Source organism: Podarcis raffonei, chromosome 15 (genome assembly GCF_027172205.1).
Source record: "Podarcis raffonei isolate rPodRaf1 chromosome 15, rPodRaf1.pri, whole genome shotgun sequence".
Taxonomy (NCBI): Eukaryota; Metazoa; Chordata; class Lepidosauria; order Squamata; family Lacertidae; genus Podarcis; species Podarcis raffonei.
This window is the reverse complement of record NC_070616.1, coordinates 35,011,728-35,031,034: the sequence shown is the minus strand read 5'-3', so window position 1 is coordinate 35,031,034 and position 19,307 is coordinate 35,011,728. Positions and strand designations below refer to the sequence as shown.

Below are 19,307 nucleotides of genomic sequence, written 5' to 3'. Positions count from 1 at the left end.
CACTAAATGGATAACATAGACTCCAAAGCATATTGAAGAGTATTTGAGGTCTCTGAGGTTTTCCTCCAGACAAAATTCGCTACTGAGAGCCTGGCTAAGCAAGATGCTATGATGTTCATTTCTAGCAACAAATGGATGGAAATTGAAATTCTGCAATAGTATTTCCAACTCTCTTTACACGAAGACAACATAATTTTCCCAAGTCTCATCACCCAGAAGTTGAAACATGTCTCTAATATACCATCTTGCAAACTGTGAATAAGTTGAGCATTATTAATCTTCATCTGGTATGTAGATGAGGTGTGCTTATATCTCTGCTTCTTATTTTGTTTGCTCTTGTAGTTTCAGGAATATGGTGTTTTCTTTAAATGTGGGATATGTTTAGATGGTAGAAAGAAAACAAGTAGTAATGTGTTTGAGGGAGCAGTAATATGTGGAGGTGCATCATTTATTCCTGCATTGCAGGGAGTTGGACTAGATGACCCTTGTATAGAACTCTACAATTCTATGATTCTACTATTTATATGTGTACGAGTGGTGGTAGCTCCTGGGCTGAAGGTTGAATGCCCAAATTTCTCTCATTTTTCTAACATTTAACCAAAACAATCCCCATGTATTTCCTAGCCCTTTCTGTACAAATCAGGTTCTAGCACGATAAAATATGCATTCAGTGAAAACTGAATTAGTTTGTTAGTTGAAATGCCTTAATTACTGCCACTTTCAGTAATTGTGATGAATGTCTTTCCAGGCCAAATCAAATATACAAGGAGAGTACAAGAGCAGCTGGCTAAAAGCGTTTGGACCTTTGTTACACCTTACACAAATGTGCACAGCCCCTGTGCAGGATGGTCATTCTTATCTCCCAAAACGTCCTTATCTCTTTCGAAAGAGGGTGGGTTTGTATGTTTTTCTAGAACTTGGAAGCACAGAAGTGGTGGTAAATGTGTGTGACATATCACTTGACTGGGAGAAAACCATAGGTCACTTGGTAGAGCACATGTTTTGGATGCAAGAGATCCCATGTTCGATCCCTGGCATCTCGAGATAGGAATGGAAGAGACTTCTGTCTGAAATGCTGAAAATCTGTCAGTCAGTCTACACCAGGGGTCAATAAACTCTTTCAGCAGGGGGCCAGTCCACTGTCCCTCAGACCTTGTTGGGGGCCGGACTATATTTTTTAGGGGGAAATGAATGAATTTCTATGCTCCGCAAATCACCCAGAGATGCATTTTAAATAAAAGGACACATTCTATTCATGTAAAAACATGCTGATTTCTGGACCGTCCGTGGGCCGGATTTAGAAGGCGATTGGGCCGGATCCAGCCCCCGGGCCTTAGTTTGCCTTCCTATGGTCTAGACAGTACTGATCTAGATAGACTTGGCACAGATAGAATCTAAAATTTAAAACCTTTTGTGTTCACCCATGTTCTTCCTCCTGGAAGATGGCAAGAATGAAACATGAATCTAATCTCAAAGTAGATTTTTCTCATGCAATATGCCAACAAAGTAATCATAACCTGGCAGCTATAGAGAGGCCTCTCATTATCACAAGACACATTCAATGTAGTCTTTCCTCCTTCCTTCCTTCTGGTCTTACATTTAGATGCAGCACATCACAACTTTGAGTAGTATTGCAACAAATGCTTAATGGAAGGAGATGGGATATCATTTTTCTGATGCTCTTGCCAAAGCCTATATTGGCTTGGCTTCCATCCCTAAAAGATCCTATGTAGGACATGTTGCCATCTGATCCTCATGTCTCCAACTTCAGAAAGATCAGAATAAAGAGTGCCTGTTTTATTGCCATCTGGGTAGTGCGAGGCTGTGAATTGCAACACTCTTTGTGCCCAGACATTTCCATCTGCTTTGACAAGCAGCTCTCTCCATCGTTCTCGATGTCTGAGCTCAGCTCCTTTTTTATTTTGAGTGCTGCCTTCTCACTTGGCCCTCTTTTAGATTTTACTCTGCATACATTTGCCTCACAGTATTTAAAATAGTGTCACATGTGCCACAGATCAGTCAGCCTCCTGAGTTCTGTTTACATTGTTTGACTCCCGATTCTCATTTGCGCCTTTGTTTTTATGTAGAAGGCTGAACTCTCTCGGTTGCCTTATTTTTCTGTTGGCACAGCGGATGCTTTGGAAGTCAGACAGCTTTCTTACTAATTTGACTTGGTGTGGAGTGGCCTGAGTGGAAGGCGCTTAAAGTGAAATTGGCACTTCCATGGCATTAAAAGAAAAAAGAAGTTTAATAAAAATCAAAAGCACAACAATACAAACTTCTGGCTGATAATTGTCTGAGCAAGAGGATCCACAGTGTATTTAGCTGCAGAAATTAGTCTTTTCTTCACCCCAGTTATGGAACTGGGGTCTAAGTTACATCTCTCTTAAGACCAGGAAGTTGGTTCATGTTGGAATGTCCCTACACCTTGACTGCCTCCAGGCCAGCCTTCTCTAACCTGGTGCTTCCCAGATGTTGTTGGATTACAGTTCCCATCAGCCCTAGCATGGACAATGGTCAGGTATGATTAGAGAAGTGGTCATAAGATGTGGTGGGCACCAGGCTGGGAGCATCTGCTTCTCTCTTAATTTAGCCTTCCACAGGATTGGAAAATGCTTTTATCATTGGCTAGGCTGGGGGAGTTTAGGCCGAGGGAAAATTGACAGACTGACCCAACAAAGGAGAACACTAATCTCCCCCAAACAGAAGACAGACTACCTTCCTTCCTTCCTTCCTTCCTTCCTTCCTTCCTTCCTTCCTTTCTTTCTTTCTGCTACTATATACCTTTGTTTGTTTACATGACATATGAATCCACACCTCAATCCCTGAAAGAGATGAGATTCTCCACCAGAAATTTAGTGCACAAACTCGCCAGCTGATGAGTAGCTAACAAGAGGAAGAGAAAATTTGGAAATGATCACACTTGTTTGTTCAAGTTCTCCAGCTTTTTAAAAAACCAGCCAGTTTCCTTCATAAAGACCTGCTTGGACATAGGCCTGGTATTGGAAGAGTTGCGTCTCGTGAAGTTATTGGAAATGAGGGATGAGAAGCAAGTATAAGCTCTTTTCGGAGAAGTGTGGCGCAGCATAAGCGGTTGAGGTTTCTGAAGTAGAACCAGGAGTGATGGTGGCCTTTGTAAGTTGAACCACAAGGGATTGCTTGCAAGGAGAGCTGAACTGGCTGTCCTCTCCATGGTAGGAGAAAATAGTAGGAGCTGCTATATTAAGCAAAACTGGGTTACGCTGGAACGGCAGAATCAACACACTTGTGAGATCTGTTTGTTCCCTTTCAAAAGTGTTGCATGCCTGGAAGCTTTCTGTGACCCAGAATTGGAGCTGTAAACTTAGAAACGTAAAAGTAAGATGGGCAGGATATCTTTAAAAGGCACCAACTTCTAGCACACATGCCTATTTCAGTATACCACAGGTTTGGTAAAGGCGCTAGGCATTATTGCTGGAATGCGTAGTTCAGCGACATGACATTGCAGTAGTTACAGGTAGGTAGCCGTGTTGGTCTGCCGTAGTCGAAACAAAATAAAAAAATTCCTTCCAGTAGCAGTTCGTCTCTAAGGTGCTACTGGAAGGAATTTATGACATTGCAGGCCATTGATATGAAGAACAAAGCAAATAGATTAAGTTTGTCATTGTTGGGCTTTGCAGTGAGAGATACTTCTGCTTCAGAAGGACTCCCTCTACCTCTCTATCGTAAGTTTATAGTGGAGGTTCATACCAGGGTATTTTCAAGTGTCTACCTAATGGCATATATCTATTTGGGTGCATATCAGGGTAGATCCCAGTAAACTATGGATCCAACCCATGTGGCAGCTAGTTGTTGCTTTTTTCTTGTTAAGGCACCAGGTATATGCTTTGTTATCTCAGCTAAGTCCAGTAATTTTGACAACCATCCCTCCATGGTAGGTAATGATCAATCTTTCCATCTTTGTACATATAAAAGTTTCACTGCTGTGACCATGTATTGGGATAGTGTTCCATGGTATATATATATATATCTCCATCCATAAGTCCCAGCAGGAGGAGCTCTGCTTTCAACTGACATGCAGTACTTGGAAGGTTCCCCAGAAAGGAATGCACTTCTAGGGCTGAAAAAGTTGCCCCAGTCCTCTGCTGGTATGTTGCAATAACCAGAAAAAAACAAGGTTTGTCTTTTAACCTACCTATATATTTCAGAAGAGATTGTGCTTTTAAAAAGCTTGCGTTTCTGATGGTGTTAGTCAGTCATGCCCCAATCCTGGATTAGGTGCAGTGAGTCAGAATGGAAAAAAAATTACATGGGATAAAAAGATTCATCTATCGATCAAAGGATGATTTTGTCCATTGAAACTTTCCTTAAGTTCTTTTCAATGTGCTACTGGTCATTCCTCCTAGGGCACCAGGCGTATTGGGTCTGTAGTCCCCTGCTACTTTTTGTACATGTAAGTAGAGCAAGCTGTCTATTGCTAGGCAAATACTGATAGTGTCTGCTGAGTTTGGCTCTCTGGTGGGCTTGTCTTGTCACCTCTTAATGTGGTGTTGAGTTAGGGTGAGAGATGTACGCTCAGCTGACTGGGTAGGCTGGCAAACTATCAAGATGTGGAGCTGGCTTCTAAAAATTGAAGCTGGAAACAGTTGGAAGCCTAGATTTTTTAAAGTTGATCAAAGCGTTATGTCTGTGTTGTGGCACCATGTGATAACAAAGTCAAAAAGGACCTGCTATTTAAACTTTAATTCTTTGGCATTTTACAGCCTCTGGGTTCTAGTTCATTGAAAACCCATGCATGAATCACAAATGCTAGTTTTGGAAGCATGCAGTCAATTTTAAAGTGGGTTGGGCTTTATTTTAAAACAATATGTTTTGCACATTTGCATCGTTAAGCCTATATTTGCAGGTATGTTCAGTTTCCCTGATGTATGACTGCTGGTGGTTGTTTCCCTGGTAATGAGGTAGAATGCTGGAATAATTTAACAGACTGTAAGCTGATGACTACAACTCTGAACAGTCTTTTATGTCAGGGGTAGCTAACCTTTGACCCTGTAGAAGTTGTTGGACCATAGTTCCCATCATCTCAAGCCAGCATGACCAGTGGTCAGGTAGATAGGAACTGTAGTCTAACCATATCTGAAGGCCCAAAGGTTAGCACTGCTGCCTGATGTGAACTTCCTGGTACGCCAGCTGAGACCCTACCTACCTGCGCCCTATATCACCAGAGTGGTACATGCTCTGGTTATCTCCCACTTGGACTACTGCAATGTGCTCCATGTTGGGGCTACCTTTGAAGGTGACTTGGAAACTACAACTAACCCAGAATGTAGCGACTAGACTGGTGACTGGGAGCAGCTGCTGGGACCATATAACACTGGTCCTGAAAGACCTACTTTGGCTCCCGGTACGTTTCTGAGCACAATTCAAAGTGTTGGTGCTGACCTTTAAAGCCCTAAATGGCCTCGGCCCTGTATATCTGATGGAGTGTCTCCACTCCCCTCATTCAGCCTGGACACTGAGCTCCAAGGGCCTTCTGGTTGTTCCCTCACTGTGAGAAGTGAAGTTACAGGGAACCAGACAGAGGGCCTTTTTGGTAGTGGCACCAATCCTGTGGAACCTGTTAGAAGCTGCCCAGAGTGTCTGGGGCAGCCCAGTCAGATAGGAAGGGTATTTGTTGTTGTTGTTTGTTGTTATTGTTATTGTTGTTGTTTTGTTTCTGAACACAGAATAGTATTAGAACTAGGCTAGATCCACACTTCCTGATAGTATTCTACTTGCCAGTGATCTTTTAGGTGGGGAAGCAGTCAAAAGTTATCCCCCCCTCCCATAGCCTGAAATGGTTCAGTCTGTGATGTACAGATCCAGCCTGACACTGTTGTCACAAATACAGATAATCAAACCCAAGGAAGAGAGATTATTTTCTTAGGTTCAAGGTAGATGGGGCTTACTTTTGCCATACCTTCTGCCACACCTAGAAATTGAAATTTTCAAAGGTACTTCCAGATGGAGTTGTATGAATGGCGGCATGCTGAATTTGCATGCATGACAGTCCAAAGGAGGGATTGTAACGCAGATCCAAAATGTTACCTGGTACCTTTTATTCCACCCAACCACCACCACTTTCTGGTTTACAAGCTATCCAGATGGGGTACAAGATGGAGCCAATTGTTTGATATCATCCTGAATGTATAGCATCTTTTCTGTCCTATCCACTTGGGCCTAAGAATGTGTTTCCATTGTTTTAATGGGTCCAGTATAAGATATTGTACTCGATGCTGCTTGTTTTATTTGAATTGGCGCTGGTAACTTGCATAGTTTATACATCTATTTTGAAAACAAACTGTCAGGACATGATTCTGAAATGTATTTTTCATTTGTAATCAAACAGGGACCACAACTGAGTTCATCTTGGATTCCACATTGCCTCAGGCTGTGTTTGACACCCAGTAAAAAAAAGGGGGGGCTGCAAAGGGCTATAAATTAAGCTTTGACTTCCTAAAATATGCTGTATCTTGTGCCTGAGTGGTATAGGGTGGGTATATAAGACCCTCGGGTATAGGGCAGTATATAAATTTAATTAATTAATTAATTAATACTGTAATGAGGAATGTTCCTGGTGGCCAGTGAGTAAGGTTGGATTGTGCTTTTGTTCCATTGAAAAAAAATTTAAGGCACATAACTTTCTTTTGTAATAATGAAGCCTTACAACTTCAATCGGGTGTTGGAAATCTAAATGCAGCTGCAGAGCTTGAGTGTATCATGTCTTCCATATCAATTATTTGCTTTGGGATCTAGGTGCCTAACTCTGGAAATGAGGACATGAAACCCAACTGAACCTACATTTCTCTCTCTCTTCCTGCTGTTTTGTTAACCAAGAAAAAACTCCCTTTGCTGCAGGCAAGAGGACAGCGTGTGACTTGGTTTAAATAAAACATGGTTTCTTTGCTTAAAATCATTGCTCATTAAAATGGAGAAGCTTCAGTGAAACCCTCTCCAAAACAAACTCTGGTTCCCTCAATGCAGCATTGTGGCTTTAGAAGTGGGTAATTCAGGATGTCTAGGTTTGAAAAGAGCCCCCATTGAAATCAGTGTTAGTAAAAATAAAATAAAATTGGTCCTCCTTGGGTGAAAAGCCTGATTCTAATTCTAATGTATTGATACAGTCTTTAAAGTCTCCTTTCTGGTAGTTTGTGTATGTAAGCATTGTGTGAGCAGTGAAAGCGCTTCCTTTGGCCCAAATTTCCTAGTGATGGCGGAGTCCATCTTTCTGTCAGTGGACTTGTGGAGCAGGGGTCAGCAACCTTTTTCAGCCGTGGGCCAGTCCACCATCCCTCAGACCATGTGGTGGGCCAAACTTTTTCTTTTGGGGGGGGGGAAATGAACGAATTCCCATGCCCCACAAGTAACCCAGATATGCATTTTAAATAAAAGGACACATTCTGCTCATGTAAAAACATGCTGATTTCCAGACCATCCATAGTCTGGATTGAGAAGGTAAATGGGCCATATCCAGCCCCCGGGCCTTAGGTTGCCTACCCCTGTGCTAAAGGCAGCATTTTAGCCATTCAGTGTCAACAAAGTTAAGTCCTTAACACAGGCCCTGCCATAAATGAAATCAGGAAGCTTTCATTCTTCTGCCACAAGTCGTATGCAATTGACAAGCACATCTATGAGCTGAAAATAATAAGTTGTGTTCTTTTGCAACGTGACGTAACTTGCTTGCAATTCTGAAAACATGATGATTCCCTGGTTTGTAAAAGAATTAACGGAAAGGTTACTTTAGAAAGCCAGCACGTGTGGTGTCCTAATCCTGATCCAGCCTCACTGGATGTATAACAGGAACCACAGGGTCCTTAAGTCAGGGCTGGGCAGCTTTGAGCCTCCAAATGTTGTTAGCTAATGGGCTGAGGAACCTTCTGCCCCCTAGATGTTGTTGGACTACAACGTGCATCATTTCTGACCATTGGTCATGCTGGCTGGGGCTGGTGGGAACTGTAGTCGGACAACAGGTTCCCCACCCTAGCCATAAGTGAACACAATCCAGCATTTGTAGCAGTGACAACCTCGTGTCATGCAGGCAGTGAGCATTATAGGTACGTCCAATTGATGTGCAAACATGTGAGTCCTTTTGGTGTATATTTGCACACCCCGTATCTTGCAGTAGCAAAAACGTTCTTTATTGACTCATGGCCAAATAAGTTTTCTTAGCCTTTGTGTCTTCCTCGGATCACCAGTAGATGGTGCTATTGTATCCTTCTCTGAGACACGTTCGCTCTATTAACCTTATTGATTTGTAACCCATGGTCCCTTTCTAAGGGGCTGTTCAGACTTCTAAGGGGCTTTTTAGTGGCTTTTTAGCAGTGTTGAGTACTGCTGTGGCCTTGCACAAGGAAGTCTGGAGTGTCTTATTAGAATCTTGGTGCAACACCCATGTATTTATTCTCTTGAGCCAAAAGGCTCCTAGAGCAGCTTGCAAGTCAATAAAAATCTAAACACATGGCCTTAAAATTCTAAAGGAAAAAGGAATGGAGCGGGAGAAAGGAAACAAGCAAATTCGGGCACCAGTTCTTAAAGTTATGTTTCTTTTAACAACCAACAGGGATGGCACTAGTTTAGATACCTTGGTGGAATGCCCATTGCTAGGTGACAGTGGAGGAAGAACCAGTTTCAGGAAAAATACTATATTAGTTGCTTTCCATTGCTGCTCATCTATCAATAGGAATATCTCGTATGAAATGTTCCTTACTGTCCTCGGTTCATTCCTTTGCATTTCTGACCTCCCAGTTAATTACTTTGATGGGCTCTTCTTGCCGTAGGCTGCTGTCAAAGAGATGATTTAAATGCCTGACCACTGAAATAAATTCCAGTCTGTTTTGCTATGCAGGGTGCCTTTCTGTGAAATGCCAGGCTTCCTACGTGCTGGCTTTGAGAAGGCCTATGAAAGGACCTCATGCAGTTTTCGTGCTAGCTTGAAACTTGGTTATTTCTTAGCTGAATCATTTTGCTGTTAACTCAGTGTTCTTGCTGTGCTTTTTGGGTTACCCAGAGTAAGTGGGCACAGCATCTGGGACCCACTCCTTTCCTTTGAAAGGATACCTGCCCTGTGCAGGTCTACTGTTTTCCGTGAGAAGTATTTCCTTGTAGACTTGTTTAGGATTGCAACCTCAAATCTTGAAGATTTCTCTTTTCACTCCTGTTTGGATGAGTAGCTTTAGAGATAAAAAACGTTCAAGTGCCTGGGGACAGCCTAGTGGCAGCCAGGGGTTTCTGTTTTGCCCTCCTTGAAATAAACCTTGGGCTGATTTGAGGGGCTCGTTAAGCAACAGAAAAGTGATGAAGGAACCTTTTTGGGCATGTGTGATGGGGGCTATTGCTGTAGGTAGGACTCATGCCCTGCATGCAGGTTTAACCCTTGACATATTCAATTCAATTCAAAATCCTTTATTAGGCATATCACACCTCACATTAACAAACAAACATCATATACAGACTGTATAAAATACGGGCTCAGCGAACACAATTTATCCCAGTCCTATTCTTAACTCCAAAAAATAAATCAATGTACATAAATAATATAATACAACACAGCAACATCACCTACCATTAAAACCACTAAGTCTCTTTATCATGGCCCATTCTTTCTTCATGGACAGCACTTAAAAATTCAGCCGCTATTAAAGTAATTTTATCATCGCTGTCCGCCAGCAGGTCCTGAACAGTTGGTTGTGTAAAAAACTGTCCATTAAATTTTAGGGCCTCAAATAATTGTCTTCTGGCATAACTGCCAAAATCACAGGAAAAGAATATATGTTCTAGAGTATCGGGTTCCTGTTTTCTGCATTTACAGAGACGCTCTGATTCTGGGATAGCTAAGTATCTTCCTCTCACTACCGCCGAGGGAAACATGTTAAATCTGGCCAACATAAACAGCCTACACGATTCATGTTTCTTCAGATTTGTCATGTATCCCTTTTGGAAATCTCTACACAAAGGGAGATTTAGGTGAATAGGAGAGCAGGTGCTGCGCTTTGCAACCTCAAGCATGGCGAGAACACTTTTTTCTGTGAGGGTCTTCCTGATAATTTCCCATATATCTTTGGGATCAGAGATTTCAAAATCAGTTAAAGTGAGCCCTATCGAATCCAGTTTTCTCCTACAAATCACTGATAGATTGTAGATTGCCCTATCACTTAAAAGATCGTAAAGTATAGTATTAGGGGATAGGGCTCTATAATGCAGGAGGATCCAATATTTCAAGGTCCTCAGCCATGCCCTTACTGATAAAGGCAGTATTCCCAGCTCACAACATATTGTTTCATATTTTACAGAGTTTGCAAGTCCTAATAATGACCTCAAAAGGGATGCGTGAAATTTATCCAACCTCTTGAGGTCACCTGAAATCCACACTGGTGTGCCGTATAGAAGTTGGGCACAGAGTTTCATGTCAATCACTTGCAATACAGCTGGAATAAATCTGTTTCCTACTGGAGAAAAAAAATAGGATTTAATATGGTGGGCTGTTACTTTGGCCTTAGCTATTGCAGCACATATATGTGTATTCCAATTCATATTATTTTTGAATGTGATTCCCAGATAATTGAAGTGCTTAACTTCCTGTATTAGATGTCCATTAATAACCAAATATATGTTAAAGTATCAAAAGATGGTAGACTTGCAGGTCCTATTCTGAATAATCGAGGAGTTAGGCAAGGCTGTATCTTGGCCCCTACCCTATTTAATTTATTTCTATCTGACCTACCATTATTTCTTCAAAATGCAACCACTCATACTCCTTATTTAAACAATAGCCCACTCTTTTTATTACTTTATGCAGATGATGCTGTAACCCTTGACATATCTAACTTAAAGGAGCAGGTAGCAGATGATGGCAAATACCTTTTCCAAACATCTTGGAGAATGTCTTCTGCTGGCTTTGGGTATAACTTTGACAACCTCACCACGCCCCGGCTCCGCCATGCATTTGCTGTCCTGTCCATATATGAAATCTCCTGCATGTTTAATATGGTTCCTAAGCCACTGTAATAAAAACCTTTCGCAGCATGCAAACTCAAAATATGTCAGGTCCCAGGTGGTTTGAGAGAGCAAAGTCATTGTTAATACTATAAGGAATCTTTCCTAAAACACAAAAATGCATATTGGGGGCTATTCAGGATGTTTGTTTTTTGAAAGAAAAATCTGCATTAAAAATAATTAACCAGGCATTATGTGCTAAATGCTGAATTCTGTCAGCTGATAGCATTTATGCATGCCAGGTTGTTGTTTTTTACATGCGTTTGCTCAGTTTGCATGTTCCGAAGAGCATCTCTTAAGTGTTTGCAGAATCTTTTGATTCTGCTTAGTTGATTCTGCTTAGTGGTGGTTACTGCTGCCAGAGCTAAACGTGGAACCCCGTGTTTGCAGAATCTGGAGTATTTTAGTAATGTGCAAGAAGAAATGAAGATGGAGCAGTAAAGTGGCCTGCCGGGGAGCAATGTGGGAAGAACAGAACTCCGCAGGCTGACACTGCTCCAGAATGCTGAAATTACTTTACACATGTTACGTAGATCTGCAACTATTTGCATCAAATCATGAGTTTGGGAAGGAACCTTTTTTTCTTTTTAAAGGTAAATGAAGATTTTCGGGAATTCCAAGTTCTGTGCCATATACACAGAATGAATGAATGAAATCAGGAGGGACAGCAACTCTAGGCTTCAACTTTGAGCCTTGGTAGTCAAGAAATGATCAAACTGCGGGAGGCAGTGGAAGACAGGAGTGTCTGGCGTTCTCTGGTCCATGGGGTCACGAAGAGTCAGACATGACTAAACAACAAGAAGTCAAGAAATATTTGTGCTTGCCACAGCTGACTCCCCCTTTCTGCTGAGGAAAGGACAGTGCTTTGTTGGATGTCCTGTGGTGCTCAAATCCAGGCAACTTAGGATGAAGAAGTCCCTGCTGCCCTCCTCAGCTTTGCTCTGCTCCAAGTTTCACGCACTCAGAAAAGCAGCAAGGAATCTCACTGCTTTCCATGCATCTGCACAGCTCTACATACTGTCTGGGAAAGTCATTTCTCTCCTCCAAACTCAGGAGAAGGATGCCAATTCTCCCCAACACTGTGCTCACCAGTGGCACATCGTACCTGTGGACTCTTGGGCTGGAGGAGGAGAAAGAACGATAGATACAAATGAGCATGGCTGTTGAAAGGAGATGAACACCAGATTTGTTGGTGCTTATGTTTGGTTTAAATAAATAAATAAATAAATAAATAAATAAATAAATAAGCAAGCAAGCTTTCACCACCACCCTATGACACATTGAAGCAAAAATAGAACAAGGCGGAACACATGGACGCACCCATCATCCCCACTACCATCAGCTAAGTCTGAGCAATGCTGAACCCTTTATTTAAAAGCTGACGTTTCCCAACCCTCTCCTCCTACAGTTTCAACAGTTTTGATTTTTTGGCCACTGCTGCGGTTTTCTGCTCTTATTTAGGTGGCCGGCATGGCAGGTGGTTTGTATTGCCATGATCGTTCTTCCTAGGGTCTGTCTTCTGGGTAGACATCCTTCTTGCCCTCTGTCTCCAGCACAGGCATGATTGATTCCCAGAAATGCATTCCCTGAATGTCTGTAAAGGTTCCAACAGCAGCTCATTCCCCTAAGGCATGGGTAGCCCAATGTTATTGGACCTCTGCTCCCATTATCCCTGATCATCTGCTGTACTGGCTGGGGCTGATAGGAGCAGGAGTCCCAACATCTTCCAGAGGGCACCAAGTTGGCTATCACTGTCCTAAAGCACCCTGGGTACTCTTCTTGTTCTGAAGATGCTTCTTAACAAACAAGCTTGCCACCCTGCATCTGTCCAGTTCTAGATTCCCCCCCCCCCCAAGTATTCTGATGCTTCTTACAATAGCTTTGCTTTGCAATTTCTGGTACCGTTGAGGCTTGTCAGCTCCCAATCTGCCACTTGCACATTTCTGCTTTTGCTTGTGGGTCTGCAAAAATGCATGGCTTTTCCTCTCTGGTCACCCATGAGTGTGACGAGAGATGAAAGTGGGTGGACCTGTAGATGTGACTCTTTTGTGCAGTAGGCTGCATTCCAGCCATCCAAAAGCCCAAAGTTTCTCTCTTATCTTTCATCCAGGCAAGCAAGAGACACAATCGCAATTAAGTGTGCAGCTACATTCCAGCAAGTCAAAGCCCTTGAGGAGGGTGCAGAGCAGAGCTGGGGATGGCAGGGCCTATAGGGGACATGACCTAGGGAGACTATTGAGGCCAGGGCTTGAGGCTTCCTACCTCTGTGCTAGAGGAATTCCACTTCTTTGAAAATGAGTCTTTTTAAACTGACATTCAGATCAAGCCTGCGGTGCAGTCTGGGACCCACTTCTTTGGTGAACTTGGAGATAGATACTTGCGAGTATTTTCCCTCATTGATGACCAAACCCTGAGCATGGCTTAATTAATGTGTGGAACTTACAAGCCCTAAGCTGTTGGAGATTTGAGGAATGAATTCTTTATTTTGTTTAGGCTGCATGTACAGAACCATAGGGACGCTGTTGGTGCTGTGGGTTAAACCACAGAGCCTAGGACTTGCCGATCAGAAGGTCGGCGGTTCGAATCCCCGTGACGGGGTGAGCTCCCGTTGCTCGGTCCCTGCTCCTGCCAACCTAGCAGTTTGAAAGCACCTCAAAGTGCAAGTAGATAAATAGGTACCGCTCCGGCGGGAAGGTAAATGGTGTTTCTGTGCATTGCTCTGGTTCTCCAGAAGTGGCTTAGTCATGCTGGCCACATCACCCGGAAGCTGTACACCGGCTCCCTCAGCCAATAAAGCGAGATGAGCTTGCACTTTGACGTGCTTTCGAACTGCTAGGTTGGCAGGAGCAGGGACCAAGCAATGGGAGCTCACCCCGTCGTGGGGATTCGAACCACTGACCTTCTGATCGGCAAGTCCTAGGCTCTGTGGTTTAACCCACAGTGCCACCCGTGTCCCTATGGTCATTGGTACCAGATGGTATAAGGGTCCCTGGAAAATAAGCAGGGCTGCTCTTATTTATTGCATTTACATCCCACCTTTTTCTCAAGGAGCTGAAGGAGGTGTACATGGTTCTCCCCCTCCTTGATTAATCCTCACAGCAACCCTGTGAAGTAGGTTAGGCTGAGAGAAGATGACTGATCCAAGGAGACCCAGTGAGCTTCACAACTCTTCTCCTGACTTCTGAAGCACTTAATCTGCCGAAGCAATTTCAGACCTGAAAGTTGGTCAGAAGCTAGACTGGAATGTGTAAAGAAACCTTGAGTCTAGACATGCCCAGAGTTACACAGCCGCTGCCCACCTCCTTGCTAGCATAAAGGAAGGAGGATAACACTGGGTAACAGCTGGTAATATCTAAAGCAGGCTTCCTCAACCTCGGCCCTCCAAATGTTTTGAGACTACAATTCCCAGCATCCCTGACCACTGGTCCTGCTAGCTAGGGATCATGGGAGTTGTAGGCCAAAAAAAAAAAAATCTGGAGGGCTGAGGTTGAGCAGCCTGATCTAAAGTCTCAGAAGGTTTCCTCTTACTACTGTCCCTTTTAAAGGAGGATAATATGTTGTTGTTTAGTTGTTTACTCGTGTCTGACTCTTCGTGACCCCATGGACCAGAGCACGCCAGGCACCACTGCCTCCACTGCCTCCCGCAGCTTGGTCAAACTTATGTTCGTAGCTTTGAGAATACTGTCCCACCATCTCGTCCTCTGTCATCCCCTTCTCCTTGTGCCCTCCATCTTTCCCAACATCAGGGTCTTTTCCAGTGAGTCTTCTCTTCTCATGAGGTGGCCAAAGTATTGGAGCCTCAGCTTCAGGATCTGTCCTTCCAGGGAGCACTCAGGGCTGATTTCCTTAAGAATGGAGAGGTTTGATCTTCTTGCAGTCCATGGGACTCTCAAGAGTCTCCTCCAGCACCATAATTCAAAAGCATCAGTTCTTCGGCGATCAGCCTTCTTTATGGTCCAGCTCTCACTTCCATACTGGGAAAACCATAGCTTCTCACTTCACTACTGGGAAAATCATAGCTTTAACTATACGGAGGATAATATATCCTTCCTTAAAAGAGGTCCTAGCATGTAGTTATAAAGGGAACAAATAACAGGCCACACAGTTCTCTAAGCATCTTGTCTACAGGTTACCGTAGCTGAAAGTGATTCATACAACAGTACTTAGCTGAGGGCCCAGATGTTTCAGTCACGGGACATAAAATCAAAGTGGAATCTTAAGCTGGAGCACATGCAAGCATTTTTTCTTTGCTAGGGTGCACAGTTGTGCTGCCCTCACTGCAGGAAATATGTCTTTACATAGGCTCTAAGTAGGACTGCCAAGTGTGTGTGTGTGTGTGTGTGTGTGTGTGTTGATCATGTGCCTTTTTAACGCATTGCATTTTCAGGAAATGTGCATGCCATCAAAACCTCAGTACATATTGCTTTTAGATATACTAAAGAAAACGTAAGCAAAGTTGACAGTTTAATAACCAAAATACATGGTGATCTTTAATACTGTGGTTAAAGTAATCATACAAGAACCCTAAAAAATAAATGTGTCTTTACACCCTTGATAATCAGCCACACTGTGGCTACATTTCACCCTCATCAATTTGTCAGCTGATTTAGTTGACTGCCAACTAAACCGAATAAAGCAGGCAGCCCTAGTTGTCGACTACAGTTGGTTGAATTTGAGGCTAGTCTTCCACCACTCTTGCCTTTGCAGACCTCACTGCTTCATCTCCCATAATCCTTCAGAAAAACTTGAGCTAAGACATGTCAGGGTGAACATGTCAGTTGACCAAGCCATTTCCCTACTTTAGAGAGTCTAGGCCTTTGGAAGAATAGCCTCTGGAAATTAACAGAATCCATCAGCTTCTTGGTGCAAACAATGCTAATATCTTCTTTCTCCTTGCTTCCTGCAGAAACTTGAAATCATTCTAATCCAAGCCTTTGAACATGGTGAAAAATCCTAGATATAATAACGAATAAGCCAATGAGACTAAATAACTCTGATTTCTAATTTCAGAGGGACCATGCATGCCTGTCTTGTCCCCTGTGCGTAAGGAAATAATATTTTAGTGCCCTCTGTGGGGTTTTATAGGTCAGAACTAGCAACTAGATACATGTCTGAAAATCAACAGAAAGGCAGGACTGGCAGATGGTGAAGACCTGATGTGGGTGCCATGTGCTCCTGATTTGTCAGGAGGCAGACTGTTGTGTTCAACACTAACTGAAGCTTCTCAAAGTCATCCAGGCTTTAAAGAGTATTAGTCCGTTTATCCTCCTGAAATCCATTACACTTACCAGGAAAGAGAGAGAGGGAGTATTGTAAATCTGATAGCTTCCCCCTGCTTCTCTGTTCTATTTGTCCTCCAGCCCTTTTGGCTCCTGTAGTCTCTAGGCATTTTAGGAAGCTGGAATCAGCCAGGTTTGTTCTATGCTGCCATAACAACTGTCTCCATGGAAATGGAGCTCCAATGAGAGAACTTTTGCAAAGTCTCTTCCAGCACCCTCCTTATCCTTGCTCCATTTCAGAACCTATTTTAAAATTAAAACAAAATGTTGCCAGCCACCAGCAGACTTTTCTGTTCAAGTCCCCCAGTTTCTCCCATTTCTTTCTTTCTAAGCTGAAATTGCACTGCACGGGTCGGGCCTCATCCCTTAGCCAGACAGGGCGATCTTGATGTACTTCCTCTGAGCTGAGCAGTGTGCTGGGCGAATCTATCAGACTGGATTTTACTGTTGCAAAGTAAGAGTAAGAGCTTGTTACTGCCCTGGGTTCCGCAGTAACATAATTGTGCAGTCACCTTCAGTTTCTTAACAGGATGGGCCCATTTTTCATCCCTAGTGATCAGCACAAGCCACTTCAGTCGCCTGTTAGAGGGATTGATGCATGTGGATTGTCGATTAGAGGTCAATTTGGTGACCTGTTTTGGTAATCCTTGCATTTTGTGAATGCCTTATCAAAGCGGATTTATGTATCGCTATAATAGTAAGTCCTATGGTCCGTAAGTGGAGGCTGAGGGTGGAAAACTAGGGTTTCTTTTAGCTTTCCTTGGGAGAGAAGGCAAAGACTTGGCTGCCGAAGGAACAATTGGGAGTCCTAAAGGACGCTCCCAGTTATTATTTGGCAAGTGTGGCTTGCTGTTGGCACTGATCATCGATGACAGCAAGCCCCGATAGGTGCAAGTGGATCCCTGCTCCAAACAAGTTTTCCTGATAGCACTGATTGGCTCTTACAGCAAGCGCTATTGGGTTACTGATGTCATGGTGACATTAGATGGGTGGCCCTGTTGTAGCCTATTGCTACAAGGGAGAAACTGCTGGAACCACAAAGGACAAGCTTCCCCACCTGCTTTGCCCCACTGCCCTGCCTGGGAGCCTTATAAAGAGAAAGTGCTGCTTACATTTTCCCTCTTGCTCGCTCAACATTTTTCTGGGGGGATGCTTTTCGTTTTTTTGGAAGGAACAAGAATGCATTTGGATTTTAATATTTGGCTTTTGGAATGTTAAGGTTTTGTTTTGAATGTGTATCATTTATATTGTTTGCATTCTGAAGAAGTGTGCATGTACACGAAAGTTCACACCAAGAACAAACTTAGTTGGTCTCTAAGGTGCTACTGGACAATTTTTAATTTTTTAAAATATATTTCTGCTGTGTCAGACCAACACGGCTACCTACCTGAATTGTTTGCAGGTATATTTCTTTGTAAGCTGCCTTGGGGGCCTTTCTTGGGGTCAATAGGCAGCATATAAATACAGTGCAATGAAAAAGTATAATTTGAAAACTATGTTAGCCCTATCATGGAAAGTGTGAATCCGATCCAAGTAACCAAAGCAAATGGAGCACCAAGGAAAATTTGGTCATGGCTATTGTCTGAGCATATAAATTGACTAAGCATTTCAGGATCTGAGAGGCCTCTCCTCTCCCCCCCAGCCCACCACTTAATTGTCTCTCCTAAACTACAGGGCCCCAAAATGTTTAGGGAAGATGATTTAACTCTGATCATTTTAGCTGCCCTTTTCAAGCTGAAATATCTTTTTTGAGATGGGGATAACCAGAATTGTACACAGTATTCTAGCTAGGCCTGTACTGCAATGGCAAGGTGCATGATGTTATTTCTGCTCCTTTCCTAATAATTCCTTACACTGATTCTGCCCTTTTCACTGGTGCAGCACAGTGAGTTGACATTTTTAGTGAACTTTCCACTATGACAAAGAACGTTTCTGGATATTCAGAGCCAATTATACATTGTCAGTAGAAAGGTAAAATTAGGGTGCTGTACTTCCAGCTGCCATTCTGTTGCCTAGTCACCCAGTTTGGACTCTTTTGGAGGTTATACCATCTGCTTGAGTTTCTACCATCCAGAATTTGATGTTTCCTGCAACTTGACTACCCTGCTGTTCAGTCATATCATTTTAAGGGCAAGCAATGCCCAAACATTTCCCTGGCCTGCTGCAAACTTTTTAATGTTTGTTCTTCTAAAGTTAGAGGATTGATTGGTGCTCGTGAGCTTCTTCATTCTTAAATACTTTGAGTTTCAAGCTCCCTGATTCATATTTATAATCCCCTAGTTTGTCTTGTATTTCTTGTGTCAACAAGAGTTCGTTATTTTTGTAGAAGTCTGGTAGGCAGTATAGGCTTTTGGCTTGCCAAGTTTTGTGCTGTGTGATGGAATAGTGGGGGGTGAAACTGGGGAGGGGGGGGTTAATGGGGATGGGGTTGTGGGGGCAGTTTGCCTCTTTTTCCTTCCATGCTTTAAGAATGGACTGTGTGAACCTGTTTAGTGTTATGGAGATGTTCCTTAGGTATACCTTTGTTTTGACCTGTGGGAGCGCATTGGGAGGTGGAGCAGGGAGAGTAGAGAGGCTTGTTCTGTGAAAACTGAGATTGCTTCTATATCCTGGAACTGCGTGATACCAGGCCAAGGAGTGTGTGCACCTACTTTCCAGTGACTTGGAAAGGGCAGCACCGAGTGCCGGCCATGCCATTCCGATCTTCTGTCGCAATGGCTCATGTGTCACCCTGTTCAGCAAACTCAAATAGTAGAAGTAAATCCAGTTGTCATAAAAAAGTAATAAATTGTGTAAAGTTAGTGCTGCCTGCCTATTTTTTTTTTCCGGAGTTCGCTGTCCTCCATTGTCCTGTCCCTGTTTTTAAGCATTTGCCTCTTGTTGTTTTTCCACATTACCATGACTGACCGCAGCTGTCCTTTTGCTTCGTCTATTTTTAACCTTTTTCTTTTGTCTGGAGGCTACCCAAAGCTAGACAGAATTGTGTGGGGAGGGGGGCATTTAGTGTGATTGAGTCCC

At 43.1% G+C, this 19,307-nt stretch overlaps 1 protein-coding gene across 1 annotated transcript in view; it reads left to right on the top strand.

Moving 5' to 3' along the window:
- Positions 1-19,307, top strand: part of NUDCD3 (NudC domain containing 3) — a 54,915-nt gene that overhangs the window by 8,465 nt on the left and 27,143 nt on the right. The gene's annotated exons all lie outside the window — the stretch shown is intronic.